Source organism: Candoia aspera, chromosome 1 (assembly GCF_035149785.1).
Source record: "Candoia aspera isolate rCanAsp1 chromosome 1, rCanAsp1.hap2, whole genome shotgun sequence".
NCBI lineage: Eukaryota > Metazoa > Chordata > Lepidosauria > Squamata > Boidae > Candoia > Candoia aspera.
This window is the reverse complement of record NC_086153.1, coordinates 1,567,030-1,587,557: the sequence shown is the minus strand read 5'-3', so window position 1 is coordinate 1,587,557 and position 20,528 is coordinate 1,567,030. Positions and strand designations below refer to the sequence as shown.

Below are 20,528 nucleotides of genomic sequence, written 5' to 3'. Positions count from 1 at the left end.
CCACCATTCTGATATGCTCCCAGTTAAATCAAGGAAAAGTCTTCCCAGTAAATTTGCTATACAGACATTATCACTAAACTAGCCTCTTAATGTTTTTTTCAAATCCTTCTAATTAATTCTCTCCTTCTCTTTAGAGAAGGAAGCAGGAAATGCCACTTCCACATACCAATCTGTGATCAGTCCCGTGGCATTGGAGCGCCATGAGACGCAACACCAGGGGCCTGGAATACAGGACACTGTGACAACCCACATTCCAATCATCTGCAGCATAACGAAGCATCTCTTTGCATTTTCATAGCTAAAGTTTAAGGTTTTTTTAAAGTAACTTTTTCTTCTGTGAGTTTTAGAAAAGAGCACTAAATCAGGCATTTGTGAACAGATGAATGACCCAGCATCTTTGCCTGGAGCCATGCCACTTAAGGGTTTTAAAGGGCAGCAAATGCCAGATTCGCTGGAGCAAGTGCTGAAACATTAGAAGGGACGTCATCTTAAATTGAAACAAAGGAATGGGAATGAAAATGTGAAGGCTCCGTGCAAGACTCCTGCTGCCAGAAGACTGCCATAGGGACATTCACCCTGCCTGCTTCAATCAGGGAAACATATCAATGTGAAACGCTCTGGGAACCCAGCGCTTATTCTACAGAATAAGTGAGTGGAATTTTGTTCGGAAGCCCCGCTTTGCCTTCTGGAAAGGCGGCAGGGCCACTATGGTGATTTCTGCAACCAGGCAGGCACTTTGCAGAGTTGGTGGAAGAGACAAGCTATGATGAGCAGAGAAAACCTGCCAGGCCTCCCTCCTCATTTATTTTTTGTATGCCCTGTCTTTCTATACATACATACAATAATCAAAGGGGCTTGCAATAGTGAAAAAGATGCCAAATGTAAATATTGCAATTAAAGTCCAAACAAAAATACAACACTAAAACAAATCAACAGCAATAAAAAGATGGAAGAGAGGTGTTTTTGCCAGATTCCCGAGAGCCGGGAAGGCCCGATGCAGTTTCCTCAAGCAGTGGGCTGCCCAGCCTGGGAGTCATACCCCCCAAAAGTTCTTTCTTGACTACCTCAAAGCTGAGGTTTTGGTAGCAGTGGTACCCTCTGAAGGCTGCTTCTGCTGATCTGAGCAGCCAGGCCAGTTTAAAGTGAGAGAGGTGGTCCTGCAGATGGCCAGGCCCTAAACCATTCAAAGCTTTATAGATCAACACCAATACCTCAGAGCAGTGTTTCTCAACCGTGGCCACTTTAAGATGTGTGCAACTCCGGGGGAATTCTGGGAGTTGAAGTCCACACATCTTAAAGTGGCCAAGGTTGAGAAACCCTGCCTTAGATTGTGCCCAATACATAGTTTCCGGACATTTTCAAGGGTAGTCTCAAGTAAAACATACTGTAGTAGTCAAGGCTGCCACTAAGTCCAGCCAACTGCAGATGGTGTGCTAGCTGTAACTGTGTGAATGTGCTCCTTACCACAACTGCAATGTGCAAGTCCAGTAACAGCTGGGGAACAAGGAACTCTCAAAATATGTAAACCTGCTCCATATGGGGAAGTACATCCAGAGCAAGCTTCGTATCCATCCCAGAATTTAGCTTCCTCCTCACCAACAGCACGTCTGGATTCTTGGGGTTTAATTTCAGCTTGTTCTCTCTTATCTAATTCATTACTGAGGTTAGGCCACTGTCTCCTTGGAGTTAAAAGATATAGAGCAGTAGAGCTGGCTAACACCAGCATATTCCTGATACCCAACTGCAGAGCTCCAGACCACCTCTCCCAGTAGTTTCATCCAGATGTTAAAAAGCACAGGCAACAAGATAGAACCCCCAAGAACGTCGTAACAGGTCACTGACCTGGGTGTTGAACAGAAGTCTACCAGCACTATCATCTGGGCAAGATCCAACAGGGAAAACCAGAACCACTGCCACTTAGTGCCCCTGAGGCCCAGTCTGGGCAGACAGTACCAGAAGATACCACAGTTAATGGCATTAAAAGACACCAGGAGAACTACCGGGGGGGGGGGGGCACCACTCCCGCCTAGTTTTTGGCATGGATCATCCACCGAGGTGACCAAAGCAGTCTCAGCACTGTATCCTGGATGAAAGTCTGACTGACGTGGATCCAGAAAATCATAGTGAAGAGAAAGAAGACACAGTGCAACCCCAGACTCATACGTATGGCTTTGGAAAAGAAAGAGGTCGCCTGAGTGACCATCAGGCAAGGCATCAGGATGCAGAGACAAACTGCCGCATTGACCATGTTCAAGCAACTGCCTGGAAGCAAAATGAATTGCTTTCTGCGTGGCACTTGAGCTGCAACAGACGAAAAACCCCATCAGTCCTGTGGATCTCAGAAACTTACTTAGGATTTCGGTTTTAAATACAGCAGCCCCAGAAGAGAACCTCCAGATCAGCAAAACTGGCTGTCTTTATAATCAAAGGATTTTCCATCTTAGTTCTGAGTAGCTGGACAACCTTGTACCAGCCCAGGCAATAACCAGAAGAATCCTTTCACCAGGCAGAAATAGCATGAAGAATTCTTTTGGACCAGCCCGTAAGCTTTGCCTTTATCATTCTCATGGCCATTTCTGAACCTCCCACTTCCTTTATCCTAGTATGCCCTAACAGTTTCATTCAATATTAACTGAACAGAAAGGAAGACTTTCCCTTTTTCCCCTAGGTCCTTCTCTTCCAAATAAAAAGAGGAGAATGAAAAAAGGACAGAAGGTGGGAACAGTAGCATTTTCTTTCATGGCAAGTTTTTTGGGAGGTGGGGGAAGCCTAATTAAGCATCTGGGATGGCAGGGAACCTTGGCACTGGGGCCTTTGAACTCCCAGGTCTGCCAAAAGTAGCCCAGTAGCTCTGCTTCAACTACGCAGCAGCCTCACTGCTTTTCTTTTTCTTCTCCTCCTTTTCTGGGGCTACGTAAAAGCCTGCTTAGCTTAGAGTGTCTTTCTGGCCTCACCTGACCAACCTGTTGAACGGCTGTGCTCCTGTGTTTATCCAGCCGGTGGCCTACTTCTCTACCTGGTGGTCTGACTCCCTTTGGTCCTTGACCCTGTCTCTGGACTATGCCCTGGTTCATCCCAACAACCTTCCAGCCCCAAGGGATACAACTCTTACTAGTATCCGTCCATGTTCCAGTACATGTACTGGTGAACAGGACCCAATTAAAAGTTATTGGTGCAAAACTAATATTGGCAAGGCTACCCGCAAATTAGTGTTGGGCAGTGTTAACTGGTATTGTTCTCATGGGTTGTGCTTCAACCCCCTCAGCCGAGCCAGGTTTGCAGCCAAGGGGTTAAGACAACCCAACACATCTAAGGAGCACCCAACTGAGAGAGCCTGACGTAAATTTAGGCAATGCTGTCAATGCGTGGCAGAGAACAAGATGGACCAGTTCTTACGGCCCTTGCAGGCTAAGGTGTTCACAGAGCATCTGCTAAGGAAATCATAAAACTGCAACGTACAGAAATCAGACAACACAAGAAAATAATTTCTCTAAATATACCTTTTGGAGCATCTAAAAGTAGGATATTCCAGAAGGCAAACTAATATTCACACAGAGCAAGTGTGACTGAGAACCAAGTGGGAACACTATTTGAGCAGCAAAATAATGGGACCTGCAGTATAATTAAAGCAATTATTTTGGAGTGATGAACAGTAAAACTATCTGGCAAATGGTTAGTATCACAGTGGAGAGGTAACCATCAGATGTCTATGTAACAGTGGGAAAGTGGGGAAAAATACCAAACTGGGATTTTTTAAAACAACATTCAAAAGGTCACTCATGCCGATGCTCTTCAGGAAACAGATCAAGCTGTCAAAAAGAACACAAAGAAAAACCAGCTAGAACTCTTGATGGCAAAGTACATCTAACTTTGAAAATGAAACAGGATTATTAAATCAATATTCAAGGCTATCTGGAAGGGAGAAAGAAGCTGAAGAAAGGAAAGTTATAGAAATATTTTCGTTCTCCATTTTGAATTTACTGAGAAAGCCACATTCTGCTGAATTCTGCAAAACACGCTGAGCCAGTTAAAGAAACGGTGCCATTAAAACATTCACAATTCCAGGCACAGAATTTGCCGTGGCCCTGTATTGTCTTTTTAAGGCCATATTAAAGCCTCTAAGTGAAATGGGCCAAACAACTACAATGTTATGGTACCACTCTATCCCACAGCAGAGAAAGAACTGGTCCAAATTCGTTAGGCTCATTAAATTCAAGGATTCATCCTGCTTATCTTCACATGTCTGAATGGAACCGCTTGTTCACGAACATGTAGGGAGAGGAGGTTGAGTTAAAACACAAGCCCTGCTTGTTCTTCCAGCCAGCTGGACGACACTTAGCAAAGTCCAAGCATCTCGACTTTCTCTGATCTCCCTTTCCTCTTGCCAGAACCATCCCTGGGACAAGATGGCCAAAATATTGTCTGGGCTTCTTTAATTTCAAGTTATGTTACCTTCTTGCTGTAAAAACAAGCAAAATCCCCGGACTGACATCTTGCACCCAACTGCGAAGAGCCACAGAACAATTTCTTTGTTTTTATTTTTCTTCCTCTCAGTATCGCCAGACGAGCCGTTCGGGACAGCAAACACAGATTGCAATGTAGCAACAGAAGCTGCCTCTGAAAACAGGGCTGAAAAATGTCTCTTCGCCATTTAGGTCAAGGCTACGTCCTTGGGGTGTTTGCTCTTCCCATCAGGGGGCAAATGGACACCCGGGCTGGAGCAAGGTCCATCCGTGACCCCCTGCCCCTCAGACCAGAGGCTCATCCAGGCTCAGGGCGCTCCTGAAGCTTGTAAGAAGAAAGGGACAACGGGAGACGCTCCTGGAAGAACAAACGATCGGGACTCTGAAGGAGGTTATGAGTTTAGTGTCAGTGTACAAGCAGGAACAGCTGAATGACTCGAGGAGAGTGGCTGCTCTGGGAAGGACAAGGTCAGGGAAAGTCAGTACTCTGACCTGCTTGGGGGCATACAGGCTTAGACTTTGTCTTATTTCTGAGACCGAGAGCTGGGTCTGCCCCTCTCCCAGTAAGCATAACCCATCACCGCAAATATCTATATTGAAAGACATGCATATAACATGAAAGAGCAAGCATCATCTGGCGGACGCATTTCCATTTCTGAAAAATAAAGAGAAAAGGAATCCAGAGCCAAGAGAAAATGGAGTATTTTTGCTTTAAGGGACAAGGTTCCAGAAAGGGCACATGACAGGAAACCTGGGCAGCAAAATGGCAGCTGACTTCAGTGGCTGTAAGCGCTCTGCACTTCCAGTCCGGGAGATGCCCTCCTCGACCCCAGCGGCCAAAGAACCGGGTGCCCGTCTTCTCAGCAGGCTTCCACGGGCAGCAAAGGAAACGTCAAGACAAATGTTGTGACCTCTGCGTGCACCACGCTTACACGGGGACAGGCTGTGCGGCCAGATTGAGGGAGCCGAAAAGCTCCAGCCGTGGGCACGCTGGGATTCTGTGAGGAACCCAGAATGTGAGGGCAGCGTTTGGCAAGGATCTCACGTTCAGCTCTGAAGCGCAACTAACCCTCCAGGGATGCCTACAGAGCTGGTGAAGTGACTAAATAACATCGCTGATGCTTGAAGGATGGGCTTACTCCCAGTGTGAGCAGCACCAAAATAAGCCATGTAAAATGAGAATGTATCACTCCGAGTGAGCAAGTCTGCCAACAGCGCCCGGCTTTCCTCGGCCCCTGGGCACAAAGAACCGCGCACGCAGCGCCTCCGGCACCACCACACTGGGACGCCACCCAGTGAGATTCGGCACCGATTCACACATGCATAACTTGACAGCAACGGGCGAGTGTAAGGACTGACACTCAGCCTGCAACTCCTCTCCGTAGCATTTCCGCAGCAGAGCAACCATTTCCCACATCTCCACACTGGGCAAAACGACAGCTGCACCAGCACCACCTCACGTAAGTACCGCAAGTCAGCCTCACACCTGCAGGATTCCCTTTTCGGGAGAAAGGGACAGAACATTCTGCTCCGCCAGATTACTTCCCACAACAGAAAGCAACGAAAACGGCACCAATGGAAGAGAGACGCAACGGAAATGGCGCTTTTATTAATTTCTGTGACGCTGGTTTCGAGAGAGTGGGAGCACTGAAAACACCCAAAGAGTGCCACCGTGCTTGCTAGTGTAAGGCATTCTTTAATACCGAGGGGAAGAGCAGGGCCCTCAATCATTCACAGACCGCTGGCAAGGATCATATCCTGTATCTCCTCCAACTTTATTCGGGCTTCGTTGGCTCTGGCTTCCTGAGTCGTAAAACTCATACCAACAGTGGTTTATTCAATAAACTGTGGTTAAACAAGCCATTTCTTAGTACAGTGGGAGAATACAGAGCCTTCAGGAATGGTGGGCATACTAATAAAAGTAAATATATAAATGAATAATACACAATAATCTGGCATTACAGAAACTTATGAGCCCAAGTGCACTTGGTCACCTCCTTCACCTGTGTACCAACGATAAAACCATCTTAACTTGGTTTGCAATAAGCGATGGTTTGCACTCCTTATACAAGGAGTGGAACTGCATTTAAACCATAGCCCCAAGCCGAAATTTGGCAACGGTTCCACAGCATACTTCCATTTTGTTGCTGAAGCAAACATGCATTTGCAACCCACTTCTCAACGCTACACCAGTCGCCTCAATCCCAGCCATGCAACGTAGCGTCCCGTTGAAGCAGAAAAAGGACATACCCCATAAATGGGAAGGAGGTAACTGAAAGGAGACAGGTCCATGTGCCTTTTCATCCAATGTATTTTTTCCCCAGGACCAGGTTACTTCTCTTCCATTATGGAAGGAAACAAGACAGCATCCTGAAGAAAGGAGCTACAGAAGGATCAACAAGTAAATCTGCTGATACTGTGCTGCTCTTACTCAAACCCCACTCGGAATACTGGGCACAAGCCTAATCAGAAAGGACACTGCAGAACTGGAAGGGTGCGCAAAGGGGCAACCTGAACGATCAGAAGTGCTCTATCCCGTCTGACACTGCACTATCAAGAAAGAAAGAAATCACAGAGGTGCGCATAAAATTGAGTAAATAATTTTATTTACTGTGAATATTTGTATGTGTATATGTATGTTTATGTTTATAAACTGTGTAAATAAAAAGCAGGTGGACTGAAAATTCTTCCTGCTCTCGTAATACTCAAACCCAGTGGGTTCGCCCACAAAGTCCATCTCACGCCACGAAGCCGGGCGTTTGGAACAGCCCGAGCAGACGCTGGGGGACGCCTTCATGTGGCGTGTGGGTCAGCTATGAACTCTGCCATTTGTCTTCCCCAGGTGGTGACACCAACAGCTGAGATGGTTTTAACGGAGGAGAGAACAAATCCACAGAGGAGGAAATACGGGCCCATGGCTACCACGCACGGTGGCCCTACGTTAGCAGAACCAGAGGCTGAGGAACATGAGTGGAAAGGCGCTGATCCTCTTGGGTCCTCCTGCGGGCTTCTTCCCATGGAAATCTGGCCAGCCACAGCCGGAAAAGATCCTGCCGGGGTAGCCTTTGCTCTGAACTAGCAGAGCTCTTCTGCAAAACAGGTGCTGGATGCGGAGATTAAAAATGACTCACCCTCAACGTGCGTTTTGTTACAGTGTTTGTGTGTGTTCGTTAGAGCCCAACATTATGCAAGTTGATTACTCAGTGCCACAAGCAGATCTGCGTCTCATCAGAACCTGACAGGGATGCAAACGAAAGGGAGCAGACAGCCATTCTGGCTACGCAAATGGTTCCCATCTCTCCTTCGGCTGATCCCCTGGTACCGCTCCCCTTCTCCAAAGCAGTCCTGCCAGCGGATCCGCCCCCGCTTCAGCTTGCCTTGCGACCCATCGGCGGTGGCCCAATCCTTGAGAATCCTGCTCCATGCAGAGCCGCAACCTTGGACCCGAAGCTCTTGCAGCCAACTTACACAGAGCTAATGCTGAACCTCCTTCCATCTAAGAAAGCCCACCTGAACCTTTCAGGTCAGGAGCTTACAGTTTAATTTTTAATCCTCAGCTGGGTTCACACATTACAGGTAGCCCTCGCTTAACAACCACAATTGAGACTGGCTATTAAGCAAATCTGCCCCAATTTTATGATCTTTTTTTTTGCAGTGGTCATTAAGCAAATCACTGAGGTTGTTAAGCGAATCACATGGTTCCCCCTTGATTTTGCTTGCCAGAAGCCAGCCAGGAAGGTCGAAAATTGCGATCACGTGACCACGGGATGCTGCGGCGGTCATAACTGCGAACCTGTTGCCAAGTGCCCAAATCGTAATCGCGTGACTGCAGGGATGCTGCGGCGGTCATAAGTGTGAGCACCAGTTGTAAGTCGGTTTTTCAGCACTGTCATAAGTCTGAGCCGTCACCAAACAAATGGTCATTAAGTGAGGACTACCTGTACACTAAGCCATAATGTGTGCTGTTGGGTTCTGGCTTGATCAGTATGGCCATGAATCACCCAGCTATTATGGCTTGCAAACATTGATTCATGGCAGAGCATTATCTGTAAACTAGGCCCACATGGCATATTCAATATACCATGGCTAGCAAACAAGGATCAGTAAGCATGATGTGTGAACTCATTCTGTTTGTGAGAAGGGGTGGGGGAGAACATCAGTTTAAGCATTTCACCCTTATCAGGAACCTAAGAGGATTCCGGGCTAGCCATCATTTCCCTTATTATCTTGCCAGGCCAAGTTGTAACTGCTTCTAAATGGCCAGACAGGAAAGATTTAGGAACTCTAAAGACATCAGCTTTTTCCCCTATGTGGGTGTATACACAGGCGTGTGTGTACGCAGACAGGTGGGATGGAAAGAACTGGAATGGACAACTACATTTTACAGCCTGCAAGGGCCGGGAATGGATATTGACAAGCCTTGGGCATTTGGATGCAGCTAAACCATGCCACCAGCCTAGGATACCCTTAGCAAGTAGTGCACTGGCAGCCTGTTTCTAGCTGAGTTGGAGTCCACACGTCCTGAAGTTGCCAAGGTTGGGAAACGCTGCTGTGTACACTCATGAGTATCTTGTTGGGCAGATGTGGGCATTCCGGGAGCAGAGTTCATTTCCGCAGATCATTTGCCAGTTGTACCAAGCCTCAGCCTTACCTTGCAGGAACCGAGGATGTGGTCAGGGACTTATCTAGTGCAACACTGTCCTGCAGCTCTATATTATCCAAAAAGTTAAGTAAAATCCTCTATATCCAACAGAGGAATGCAACTTTAAAAAGAAATGGGTGTGGTCTCTGAGCTCTCCAAAGCTCTGTACCAAAAGAACAGATTCTTTTCTGCCTAAGATCAAGAAATTAACTGACCTGAAAATTAAATGCAGCTAAGTCAACTCACAGCTTATCGAAAAAAGCAGTGAGTAGACAGGCAGGGCTCTCAGCACACACCACAGGTCAGTGCATCTGGACCATTTCGGAATGAGGACCGGGGTGTGGAGTCCGGCAACATCTGGAAGGAAACCATTTGCCAGCCTGCAGCCTCTTAGTACTTGCGCAGATGCCTCCCACGCCAGGTGAGAGCTGGGTGTCTGAATCACACCGCCTGAACAACCAGGGTGGAACGAGCGTTTCCAGAGTTCACAAGTCCCAGCCAATTAATACAACCCTCTCACCTGCTTGTACGCCAAGGCCAGAAGCATGAATGAAAGCGCAGGCCAGTCCCGTCACTTAACCGGAGCAGGCAAGAGGCAAAAGCCACGGTGCCTTCAGCCAAGGAATCAACCTCACTGTAAACTAAGACGCTAATGGAGCAGGCACCAGGCAGCTCTTAATAGTGCTGTTTCTGTACGCAGTCACGGGGCAGATAGCAAGGATAGGAGCCGGTTTGGGAAATTCTTCCAAAGAGAAACGGTGCCCTCACCGGAGGCTTACTTTCTTGCCACAGGAGACACGTGGAAGCAGCAAACAGCTACTCTCTTCTCAGCACCGCACAAAATGTGCTATACGTGGATGCTCAGAAAGACTACAAAATGCCAAGCAACAAGCAGCCCTACAGAGCGTATTTCTCCTGCAAATTAAAAGCTATGGCAACCCAACTCTAATCTCTCTCCATACGTAAAAAATAACCCTCTGGTTAATGCTGGCCGAGCAGATCAACCTTACAGATGGAAACTGGTAGGATCCCAAGTGAAAATGACACGGAGGAAAACTCCACTGGTCCCACCTTCTGGAAATGATTACAGGTAGTCCTCGCTTAGTGACCAAAATTGGGACCAGCATTTCAGTTGCTAAGTGAAGCAGTCGTTAAGCAAATCCAACCCAATTTTACAATCTTTTTTGTGGTGGTCGTTAAGCAAATCACCATGGGGCGTTAAGTAAACCATGTGGTTGTTAAGCGAATCACACAGTTCCCCATTGATTTTGCTTGCCAGAAGCCAGCTGGGAAGGTCGAAAATGGCAATCATGTGACCACGGGACACTGCGATGGTCAAAAATGCGAACCAGTTGCCAAATCACAATCACGTGAACGCAGGGACTCTGTGACAGTCGTAAGTGTGAGGACTGTTCATAAGTTGGTTTTTCAGCGCCATTGTAAGTCCAAACCGTCACTAAGTGAATGGTTGTTAAGCAAGGACTACCTGTATCCAGGTAAGAGTAAAACCACTGCAGAACAGCCCAGCCTATGCCAGTTCCAGCAACTGGTCCAAACTGACAGGTTCTCACGGCCTCTCTTTTTCAATGAGAGCAACCAGCACGGGGTATCCTATCGCACCAGGCCTCCTAATCTAAGATTGCAAAAGGAAATGGAGAACTGAAAACTTCAGCTCTGCTATATGCAGAGAACTTTCAAAGGACATTGGGCACATCTGATAATAGCCAGATGCGGTGTTTTCACAGGATTTATGGGAAAGGTTCAATGAAAGTTATTATTCCAGTAAAAGTATCACCAAAATTCAGCTCTTGTTCCCTGGCGAAAAGCTCCTTTCCCTCTGACACCAAAAACGAAATCCGAGAATAGACTGTTATTTACGTTTCCAGTGTTTGTAAACATTTTCTCATCTAGAAAAGTCCTACAACAATAGACAGTATGAGTAGATCACAGGATGTTCAGCAAACGTTCATAATAAACACAGTGAAAAAACGCAGTATTTTGGGCGTCTCTGCTTCGGGCCCTCCCTTTCCCTGCACACATTCTTTGCGATGAGGGGAATCTGGTCAGGGTCACTGGAAGGATAAAATGTTGGATCACCCGAACGACGACATCCGAAGTTTGGAAGAAGCTGAAAAGAACCTTTAAAGTGCCAAGCTTTATCCAGCAAATTGCCAGGGACTAGACTCCACTTAGGTACGTGCAAGGAACAGGAAACTAACGTGCCATGTATGCAAAGAATGTGAAAAGAAGAACAGAACCGGGCATAGCAGAAGCAGTAACAAACGCAGGCAGGTAGCATGTGGCACGCTTGGGTAGAGCAACCCAAACAGCAGGATCACAGCAAATGTCTGCAGAGTCTAAAAAAAGCAGCAAGCCAACACCATAACAAAACAATGCATTCAGTTATCGTATTTATACAGCCGCCCATCTCACACAACAGTGACTAAAGGAGGATTCCTTTGTATAAGGAATTGTACACACTGGATTTTGCCCTACCACAACGACCGAGAATGACGGCTCTCCTGACCGCCAGAAAAGAAAACTAAGGCTAAATCCAAACATCCACTTCCCTTAAAAAAAGTTGTCAGATTCAAGGTGATATACCAAGAGCCTCGTTGAAGTGTTAGATTTTTAAAAAGCAATTTTGATGTAACATGAGGATGTATAGACTAAGCTCTTGCTTATAATTCTGTGAACAAATGGGATAAAATACCTAATTCTTCACGTCATGTTTTAATTCAACAAAATATATTCCTGACCTTGAGAGTTACCAAACCAGGGCCGAATGAAAAGGGTTCCAGGTCACAATTTCAGAGTTTTGAAGAGTTCCCTTTTTTCATAACCTATCTTAAAGAATATTGCAGCCTGCCCTTCTGCGGGGGCACCCTTTCATGCAACTCAAAGCCAAGCTCCTTGAGAATGCCCACCATCCCTGTCAGACTTATTGTAGCTTCGCTTCATAAGAGTCACACACACACAGTGTGTGTGGATGCGTGCACACACTACACTCAATGACACCAGAGTATTTCATCTCAGTCACAAAAGCAAGGCTGGGCAACTCACATATCAGCGTTAAAAACACCACCACCAAATAATAAAAAGACAAGGGAAAGACAAAGTGAAACCTAGGAACAGTAAGAAAACATAAATTGCCTCCAATGACGGAAAGTGGATTGTATCACACCCACCCTGCTCCGCAGCCAGCAAGAAGAGCCAGGTCTTTGAAGCGGTGTTTCTCAACCGTGGCCACTTTAAGGTGGGTGCACTTCGACTCCCAGAATTCCCCAGCCAGCCATGGCTGGCTGGGGAATTCTGGGAGTCGAAGTGCACCCACCTTAAAGTGGCCACGGTTGAGAAACACTGGCCTATACTTTTACATTATCCACAGTTTCTCATGGAAACCCAAATCCACTGGAATTTATTTTCATGTCTGCATCACAGCAAAAGTGGCTCTAGAACAGACCGGACCATTTAGTATCATGTGGCTCGGCCCAGCTGGACTTTGGGGGGGCTCACAAATTCATTACTTTCCACTTTAAAGGCAATCTAGCAGCCAATGATCATGAATCTCAATCCAGGGTGCAAGGTAGTTTCACTGTGTCAGTACACTGTGAAAATACCTGCTGGTGGAATCCAGCACAGCATGTTGGCTTAATGATAGCCCGTCTACAGATAAGATACCATAGCTTGCACGGAATAGCCTAAACACGCTTGGGGAAACTGGGCTTTGGCCAATACCAAGCGGTACTGCTCTTTCCGTTAGCAAGGAAGGCTGCATGTGGCAAAAGTACAGCACACCTTCTCTACCTCACTAAAAAGTCTTATGGGAAAGCCTCCAGTGACCTAAGCCGCGATGGGTAGCAGAGGTCGGTATCTTGGACCGATCTGGTGACAGTCATGGCATGCAGGAGATTGCAGTCTGGAATGTAAGAGGAATAACAAGAGAATAAATTCGTGAATGAACTTAAGGGAAGAAAAAATTATTTGCTGTGGATCTGTGCAGCTGAGAGAAAGGGGAAAGATGTGATAGATTTGAATGAAGGTGGTCTGATCTTGAAGGGAGCTGAAGCACACATGCAGGGAAGGGAAGGCTGAAGTTTAATTATGAACGTAAAGGCTAAAATTGTGTGTGAAGTCCTCTGGATTGATGTGGTAAAGGTAAAGGTAAAGGTTTCCTTTGACGTAAAGTCCAGTCGAGTCCGACTCTAGGGGGCGGTGCTCATCTCCGTTTCAAAGCCTTGGAGCCGGCGTTGTCCATAGGACACTTCCGGGTCATGTGGCCAGCATGACTCACGGAACGCCGTTACCTTCCCGCCGAAGCGGTACCTATTGATCTACTCACATTTGCATGTTTTCGAACTGCTTGGTGTGCAGGAGGATTGATGTGAGCGCATACTAAAGTACGAATCACAGAGTGGTGATACGTTTTGCACCAGTGAATGATGATAATGTGAGAACCAGAGGTGAGTCTGGGGGAAAACCGTGCAACATTCTGAATAAATGAGATCCAGGGGGAAAATTATTATTTTTGGATGGGTGAGAACAAGATGAAAATGTACATAAAAAGTTATTAGGCCACCGAGAGAGCCCAAAATGAGTGAGCATCCTGACTGATGAGTATCTGTTTGTTTCAGATACGTGATTTAAGCACACATCTGTTCATACATACAAATGGCAAACAAATTAATATAAATGCAAAAGCATGATTGATTTGATGGTTTCTGACAAAAGTGAGAGAATTAATGGAGGACCCAAGGGTGGAGAGAGGTTGTGAATGAGGGAGAGACCATCACTGGATAGTGTGAAGAATGAATCTTGAGGAAAAAATGACATGACAGAAAAGGAAAGACAAGAAAGAAACTAGAGTGGATGCAGAAGGACTAGAAGAAGAGAAAGTACATGTAAGGAAAGATTGTGGAAGCAGCTTAGAACAGAATGAAAAGTTGTATTCATTTAACAAAGTGGGTAACTCACTTCATAGGAAGCATGAAAAGGGATGATTGATGGAATGACAAAGCGAAAAGAGAAACAAATGGATATAAGACAGTGGCTATTGCAGAAAACAATGACGAGAGAGAGGTAGTTGCAAAAATTATAGCCAAAGATAGCACAGAATGGTTAAGAGTAACAGAGACAGAGAAAACAGGATGAGATTTTGGTGGAAATAAAAATTGTTTCAGAAGGACTAAACAGGGAGCTTCCAGCAGAGGGGTCTGATTTGCCGAGGAGGGTGGGACTGGAACCAGTGGGTTCAATCACGGGGCACTGGACTCAGTTCAGGTATAGGAGCGGTCAACCCGCGCAACAGGCTGACTCATGAAAAGGGGGCGTGTTCCCCCTCACCCAAGATCTTCAAACGGCTGCTGTACAGCCATCCCTTTAAAACACTCAGCAGACTCTGCGTGGAGCAAGGGCGTGTACTGGATCCCTTCCATCTTATGGTTCTGTGATTTAAAATTAAAAATAATGAAACAGTTACTTCAGTTCCATCCCAAATGCTAAAGGTCTATTTTAGAGATTTTTAAGGGAGTGATAATGAGACATCAGAGAGTGGAACTGAAGCAAAGGCTATAAGCGTTGGCATTCAAGAACATGTAAGGTCCTAAGCGCTTCCAGAGTGTTGGAGAATGGCCACGCTGCCAGCTCAGTAGGTGGCACGACTGAAGAAGTATCAAACTACGGATGTCGTTTGCTTATGGGCTAGGCGTGTGACTTATCTAATGTGTGCACAAAGACGGCGTATGTGCCCGACGGCTGGAAGAATGTCCTTATGGTTCCCCTGCGTAAAGGATCAGAGAAATGGTTGGGTATGAAGAAGGATGTGCCTATGCCTGTTGTAAAAAAGTAACATGGGTGGGAGCAAAGATAATTTGCAAGGAGAGAAAATATGAAGAGGTAGAGTGAATCTAGGGTGCAGGTTTATTTATGATGCATTTCCAAAATTCAGGCAACTCTGAAGTAATGCTAACCCCTCCCCCCATATGCAACCCATATTTGAGATGCTACTTATCTCACATATGGATTGCAAAAATGATATGAGAATGTATTTTAATGTAAAACTGGAATTTTGATTATATGAGCTTACAACATAAGCGACTCGCTAATCCTTGCACTCAGACTCAATTCTTTTTAATAAAATTGTGAATAAACTCACTATCCAGTGTTAATTTCTCCATTCATGGATGGTTACATATGGAGAACACCTGGTGCGTGTGAATGTGACCGAATATTTAGTTTTGAAACACATCCACATTTGTAAAGATACTATCTATTTTATTTATTTATTATCCAAATTTTGTTACCACCCATCTCCCCCAAAAGAGGGACTATCTTCAGCAAGGAGGAATGACAGCTTGCACTAATACAAAGCTGCAAAGAATTTAACCTGGAAGGACTGGCCCACCTATGCTCTTGCCCTTTGGGGCAGCGTGCCCAAAGGAACAATTCTGAAGCCAGAAGCCCAGGTCACCGTGAGAAAGAGGGGGCCACAGTAGAACCAGTAGACACTTGGTTGCAAAATATGTAAAGCCACCAACACACTGCATTGCACCTGATTTCCTGGCTGCACACATACAAGATATATGTAAAAGTGTGCTATAGGCACTTTGTTATCATTTTATTAATTTATTCACAGACCACTGACTTCCAAGACTCCCAACGGTTTATAAAATAACACACGTAAGTTCTGTCCCACCCTAGTTAACTCCGGTGTTGCCCTCTCAACTCTGAAAAAGTCTGGCCTCCAAGGCCCCTCCAAAGATTGATCTCATTTGCAGGTGGGACCCTTAACTACCTTCTTCTGGCTATTCCACCTGAAGTAGGGAGTCATTCAGGTATTAAGCTATAAAAGGCTTTAGGCGTTACGGCCAGGACTTTGAATTCTACTCAAAGCCCACTCTGAGCCAGTGCAGTGCTCACAACTTCCGTGTTATGTGACATTGGTGGTTCTCACCTGCCAGCCAGCAAGTGGCTGCCTTATGCATCAGCTGCAGCTTCCAAGGAGTCTTCAAAGGTACCTCTGTGTAAAGCGCAGCATGCAGTAAGTACTTGAAGCGAAGAGGGCATGGGTGACTGTAGCCAGTGCACAGTACTTTAGGTGCCCCAGTCAGAGCCGGGCAAAGGCCCCTCTAGCCATGACTTCTGCTTGTGTATCTAGCAAGAGCTGTGAGGATCCCCAAGTCCTAGACAGTTCTGGACAATCAGAACCTCTGTCTTGCAGGAAGCCGCTCCTAGCTTGGTTCTTCACATACAGACCCCCAAAGCCTCTAGACACTGGGTCAGGACCTCCACTGATGGCCAGCCCAGTCTGGGGTAGGGATGTATAACTGGGTATCTTAGCTTACTGATGATACTTATTGCACCCTGAGCTGAGTTGATCCTTGCCCAACAGCTTCACACAGATGCTGAATGCCAGGGGAGAACTCCTGCAAAATAGTTTCTCTGGTTTCCAAACTTCACAGGTAGCCCAAAAGGATACTTGCACGTCCAACTTATCTTGCTGAAAGGTTTTGGGCCCACCAGTGTACATCAGCTGTCAAAAGAAGAGACTGAAGCGGTTTTGCAGGACCTCCTGTGCTTACCTGCCCACAGCCCTTCCTAGCTTCCAGTAAATAGTCAGGTAAAAAGGTAAAGGTAAAGGTTTCCCTTGACATTAAGTCCAGTCATGTCCGACTCTAGGGGGCGGTGCTCATCTCCGTTTCAAAGCCGAAGAGCCGGCGTTTGTCCGTAGACGCTTCCGTGGTCATGTGGCCGGCATGACTAAACAGAACGCCGTTACCTGCCCGCCGAAGCGGTACCTATTAATCGACTTACATTGGCATGTTTTCAAACTGCTAGGTTGGCAGGAGCTGGGACTAGCAACGGGAGCTCACCCCGTCACGCGGATTCGAACCGCCGACCTTCCGATCGGCAAGCTCAGTGGTTTAACCCGCAGCGCCACCGCGTCCCCTTTTAGTCAGGTAGCCACTGGCAAATCCAAAGGTAAGCAGAGAATGAAAGGAAGGTGCCCAGTAAATCTGGGCTTCGGGAAATATTTCACCTACAACTTCCAAAGCTGAAAGTCTCAACAGCTCAATGGAAGATGGCGTACATCCTATCAACAGCACAGGTACAATGAATAAAACATCCAACATGGAAAACATTGCTGAATTTAGCCAACAGTGAAGCCAAAGTCTATACGATTTAAGATCAGTTCAGGCTCTGAAAAGCCCACATACTTATTTATTTATTTGTTAAATTTATATCACCGCCCATCTCCCCCAATGGGGGACTCTGGGCGGTTTACAATAAATAGCATTAAAACATAGCCAGATAAAAATTACATTAAAATATACAGAAAAGCAAACATGACGATCTCTTCTAATAAATGGAAGATAAATTCCTTCGTCTAGACACCACTGAAGGTCTAGTAGGGACAAGGAATTTGCACCCCTTCTGGTGTTGTTGCACTACAATTCCCAGCCAGCTGCAATACCAGCAGTGAGAAACACTCAGAGGAGTTACTCAGCAACATCTGGAGGCTTACAGGTTCCCCACTCAGACCAAAGTCCAAACCATGGCATGCTCAAATAAGGACAATAAACATAAGAATGTGATTTTAAATTTTACTCAGTTCCTTGTACCACACCCCTCACTGAGAGGTCAATACATGCATTTGTAACCCTTGACAGTATTTTCTATCTGTTTTCCTTGGCTGAACAAATACTGACAGCCAGATTTCAAAAGCTATTTGTCTTGGATATATTGAAACTGTATTCCACCGTAAGGCACCAGCCATGACCGAAGGAAAGCCATACAACTCCTTTTCCACAAAGATCCCTGCAATCAGGCAGCTTTAAGGGCACTAGAAAAATGCTTTGGGCCCAACATCATTCTATGTTGCAAGGAAAGAAGCAGAACTCCAGCACGGAAATGTATGCTATATCGAACTAAAGTATCAAGAAGCTGTAGCACCCCATTTCTCATCAGGTCAAGAAAGCCACTGAAATTACATTTGCCTTTTCCAGTCTTGCTGCAGGATACAATCAGACCAACCTAAAGAGGAATATGGAAAGCTTCCCATGCCCCCCCACCCCCCTTCACAGGTCTCAGAGAAAAAAAGATGTCAGACTGGCCACGCTATTGATTAAACGTGGAGGAAAGTGAATAACCTTTCCATCACAACGGCGGCGGCTGCTCCCTCTTCTTTGCAAGTGTGCAACACAGGCACGCATAATTTCCATGGCTGCTATGTGGAGGGACTCGGTGGACTCTTCACTGCTGCAGAGAATGAGGAGGAGGGGAAAACAGTAGGTCTCTTCCCCCACCCTGGGGGTACTTTTTTCCTACAACAATGCCAACAGGCCCCTGGCAGCACACAAAAACAGGGTCACCGCTGATTACGAGCGGCTGTGATTTGCATTTTTCTCTGGAACTCAGGAATAATCCTCCAACTGACCCAATGCACCAAGGGAAGCCTCACATCCCCCACAATCTGCCTTCCTCCCCAGTTTGAGAAGTGGGGAAGTTGGTCTAACACCCTTGGAGAGGACCAGGTCCCAGAAACGCCTACCAGCCGGCTATTTCAAGGAAAGGTCTCCAAGTCTCACAACAGGGGAAGATGAAGAAACCCCCTGGAAAGTCTCACTGCGGCTGGGCATTCCTGCCCCCTGCCCACCCTCCAAGTTGCAGACGCGCCCCCAGCTCCCCTCCCACCCTCACCATTCCTTTCTTGGCCGCCCGCTCAAGGATGGAAGCAGTCCCAGCCGAGCAGGGGCACCTAAGCCACAATCGCCCAAATTCCCGTTGGCTGGTTTCCAAATCCAAGGCAGGACCAGCATCCCAGCCCAGGCTCAGGTGAGGCAACGGGCCGGGCGCTCATCATCGTTAGCCGCCCCGACCCAGATATGCACGCACCAACTCCAGACCCCAGGAAACAGCCCCAACCGGGGAACGGCGCAGGCCTGACAAAAGGCTGCAAGCAGCCCAGGGTATCTGCGGCCCCCCCACTTTTTTCCGCGATCACTCTACAAGCATGCAGAAGACCGTTCCCCAATCACCGGGGAGGATGAGAAAAAGGGAGGTCCGTATCCCACTTCCCTCCCTTCTCCTCCCCCCCGCAACTTCATCCCCTTTATTTTTTAGGGAAGGAATCTTAACGTGCGCCCCCCCGGGACAGGGTCCCTTCTCCCCGCCAGAAGACGGCTGCCCACCCCGCACCCCACGGGCTTTTGAAGCCCTGGACGGTAAAAGCCCCGGCGGTGCCTTGCCGGGGAGGAAGGCGGCCCCCCCGGGCAGACCCCCCCGGGCGGGCAGCCGACCCCCCCGTGAAGCGGCCCCGCGGGACCCTGACGGAGGGCCGCGGGGGGGATCGATCGGGAAGGAGGACACGCCCCCGGGCAGTTTTGGGAGGGGCGGGAGACCCCCTCCCCGCGCGCGTTTGGGGGCGGCTCTCCCCGCCAGAAGGGGGGCAGGGGCGTGCCCGCCCCGCCCCGCCCGGCCCCTCCCCACGCGGCAGCCCTGCCCGGCCCTCCCCGTCCCACTCACCCGGCGGTCCTCCCGGTGCTGCCGCCGTCTGCGGGGCGAGCCCTGCAGGCCCCGAGGCCCGGCCCGGCCTGCTCCCGCCCGGTGCGCTCCGGGGCGGGCGGGCGGGGCTGAGGGGGGCCAGCCCCAGGCCAACGCTGGACGGGCGGGGTCGCGCTCCCCCTGCCGCCGCCCTCGCCCTCCGTCTCCCGAGCCGCCGCCGCCGCCGCCGCCGCCCGCCCTTCCTCCTCTGCCTCAGCAGCCCCCCGCGCTCCCTCTCGCGAGACTTGGGCCAGGCTCGCGATCGCGAGCTCGCTCGCTCGCCCGCCCGCCGGCCCGCCTGCCTGCCTGCCTGCCTCAGCGGAGGGTATGGGAACGGACGGGCCGACTGAGGAAGTGACTGACAGGGGGCGGGCCGACGCCCGGGCGCGCAGCGTCGGGGGCAAGGGCGGAGCTCCGAGCGACGGCGCCCCGCCCTTGGCCGCGCGCTCGCTCCTCCCCGGCGGTGGGGCGGGGGAGCGCGCGGCGTGCGCCTGCGCTCTCGTCCCTCGAAAGCGCTGCGAGTGTTCGATACCTCGAGGGGGGCAGTGGGGCGTACCAAGTGGAGCAAAAGGGAAGGGGGAAGGGAAAGCGGAACGTACCACGTCGCTGCGGTGAGAAGGCAGAAAAAGAGGAAGGGGAACGTACCAAAACGGAGAGCGGGGGTGGCAGAGAAGACCGTACCAAGCAGGAGGCCACGCGGGGGCCTCTTTTCCTGGGCTTCCTGTTCTGGAACTACGATTCCCAAGGCCCCCCTCCGGCATGGGCGCCGCTACTGGCCGGGGAATGCCGGGAAGTGCAGTTCAGCGGGCCGGGCGGCGCCGTCGGGGCTCGCGTTGCTTTGCTTCTGACGCAGCGACCTGCCGCTCCCGGGAGCCGACGCA

The 20,528-nt window shown here is 48.5% G+C and overlaps 1 protein-coding gene across 2 annotated transcripts in view; it reads right to left on the bottom strand.

Moving 5' to 3' along the window:
* Positions 1–19,836, bottom strand: part of TAOK1 (TAO kinase 1) — a 60,876-nt gene extending 41,040 nt beyond the window's left edge. Inside the window, exon 1 of one of the 2 annotated variants that reach the window (XM_063295082.1) lies at positions 19,630–19,836. The gene's annotated coding sequence lies outside the window, so the exon portion shown is untranslated. Of the gene's footprint in view, positions 1–6,713; positions 6,734–19,629 lie in introns of those variants that run through there. The other variant, XM_063295089.1, reaches the window with a different exon arrangement.
* Positions 19,837–20,528: the final 692 nt, after the last annotated feature.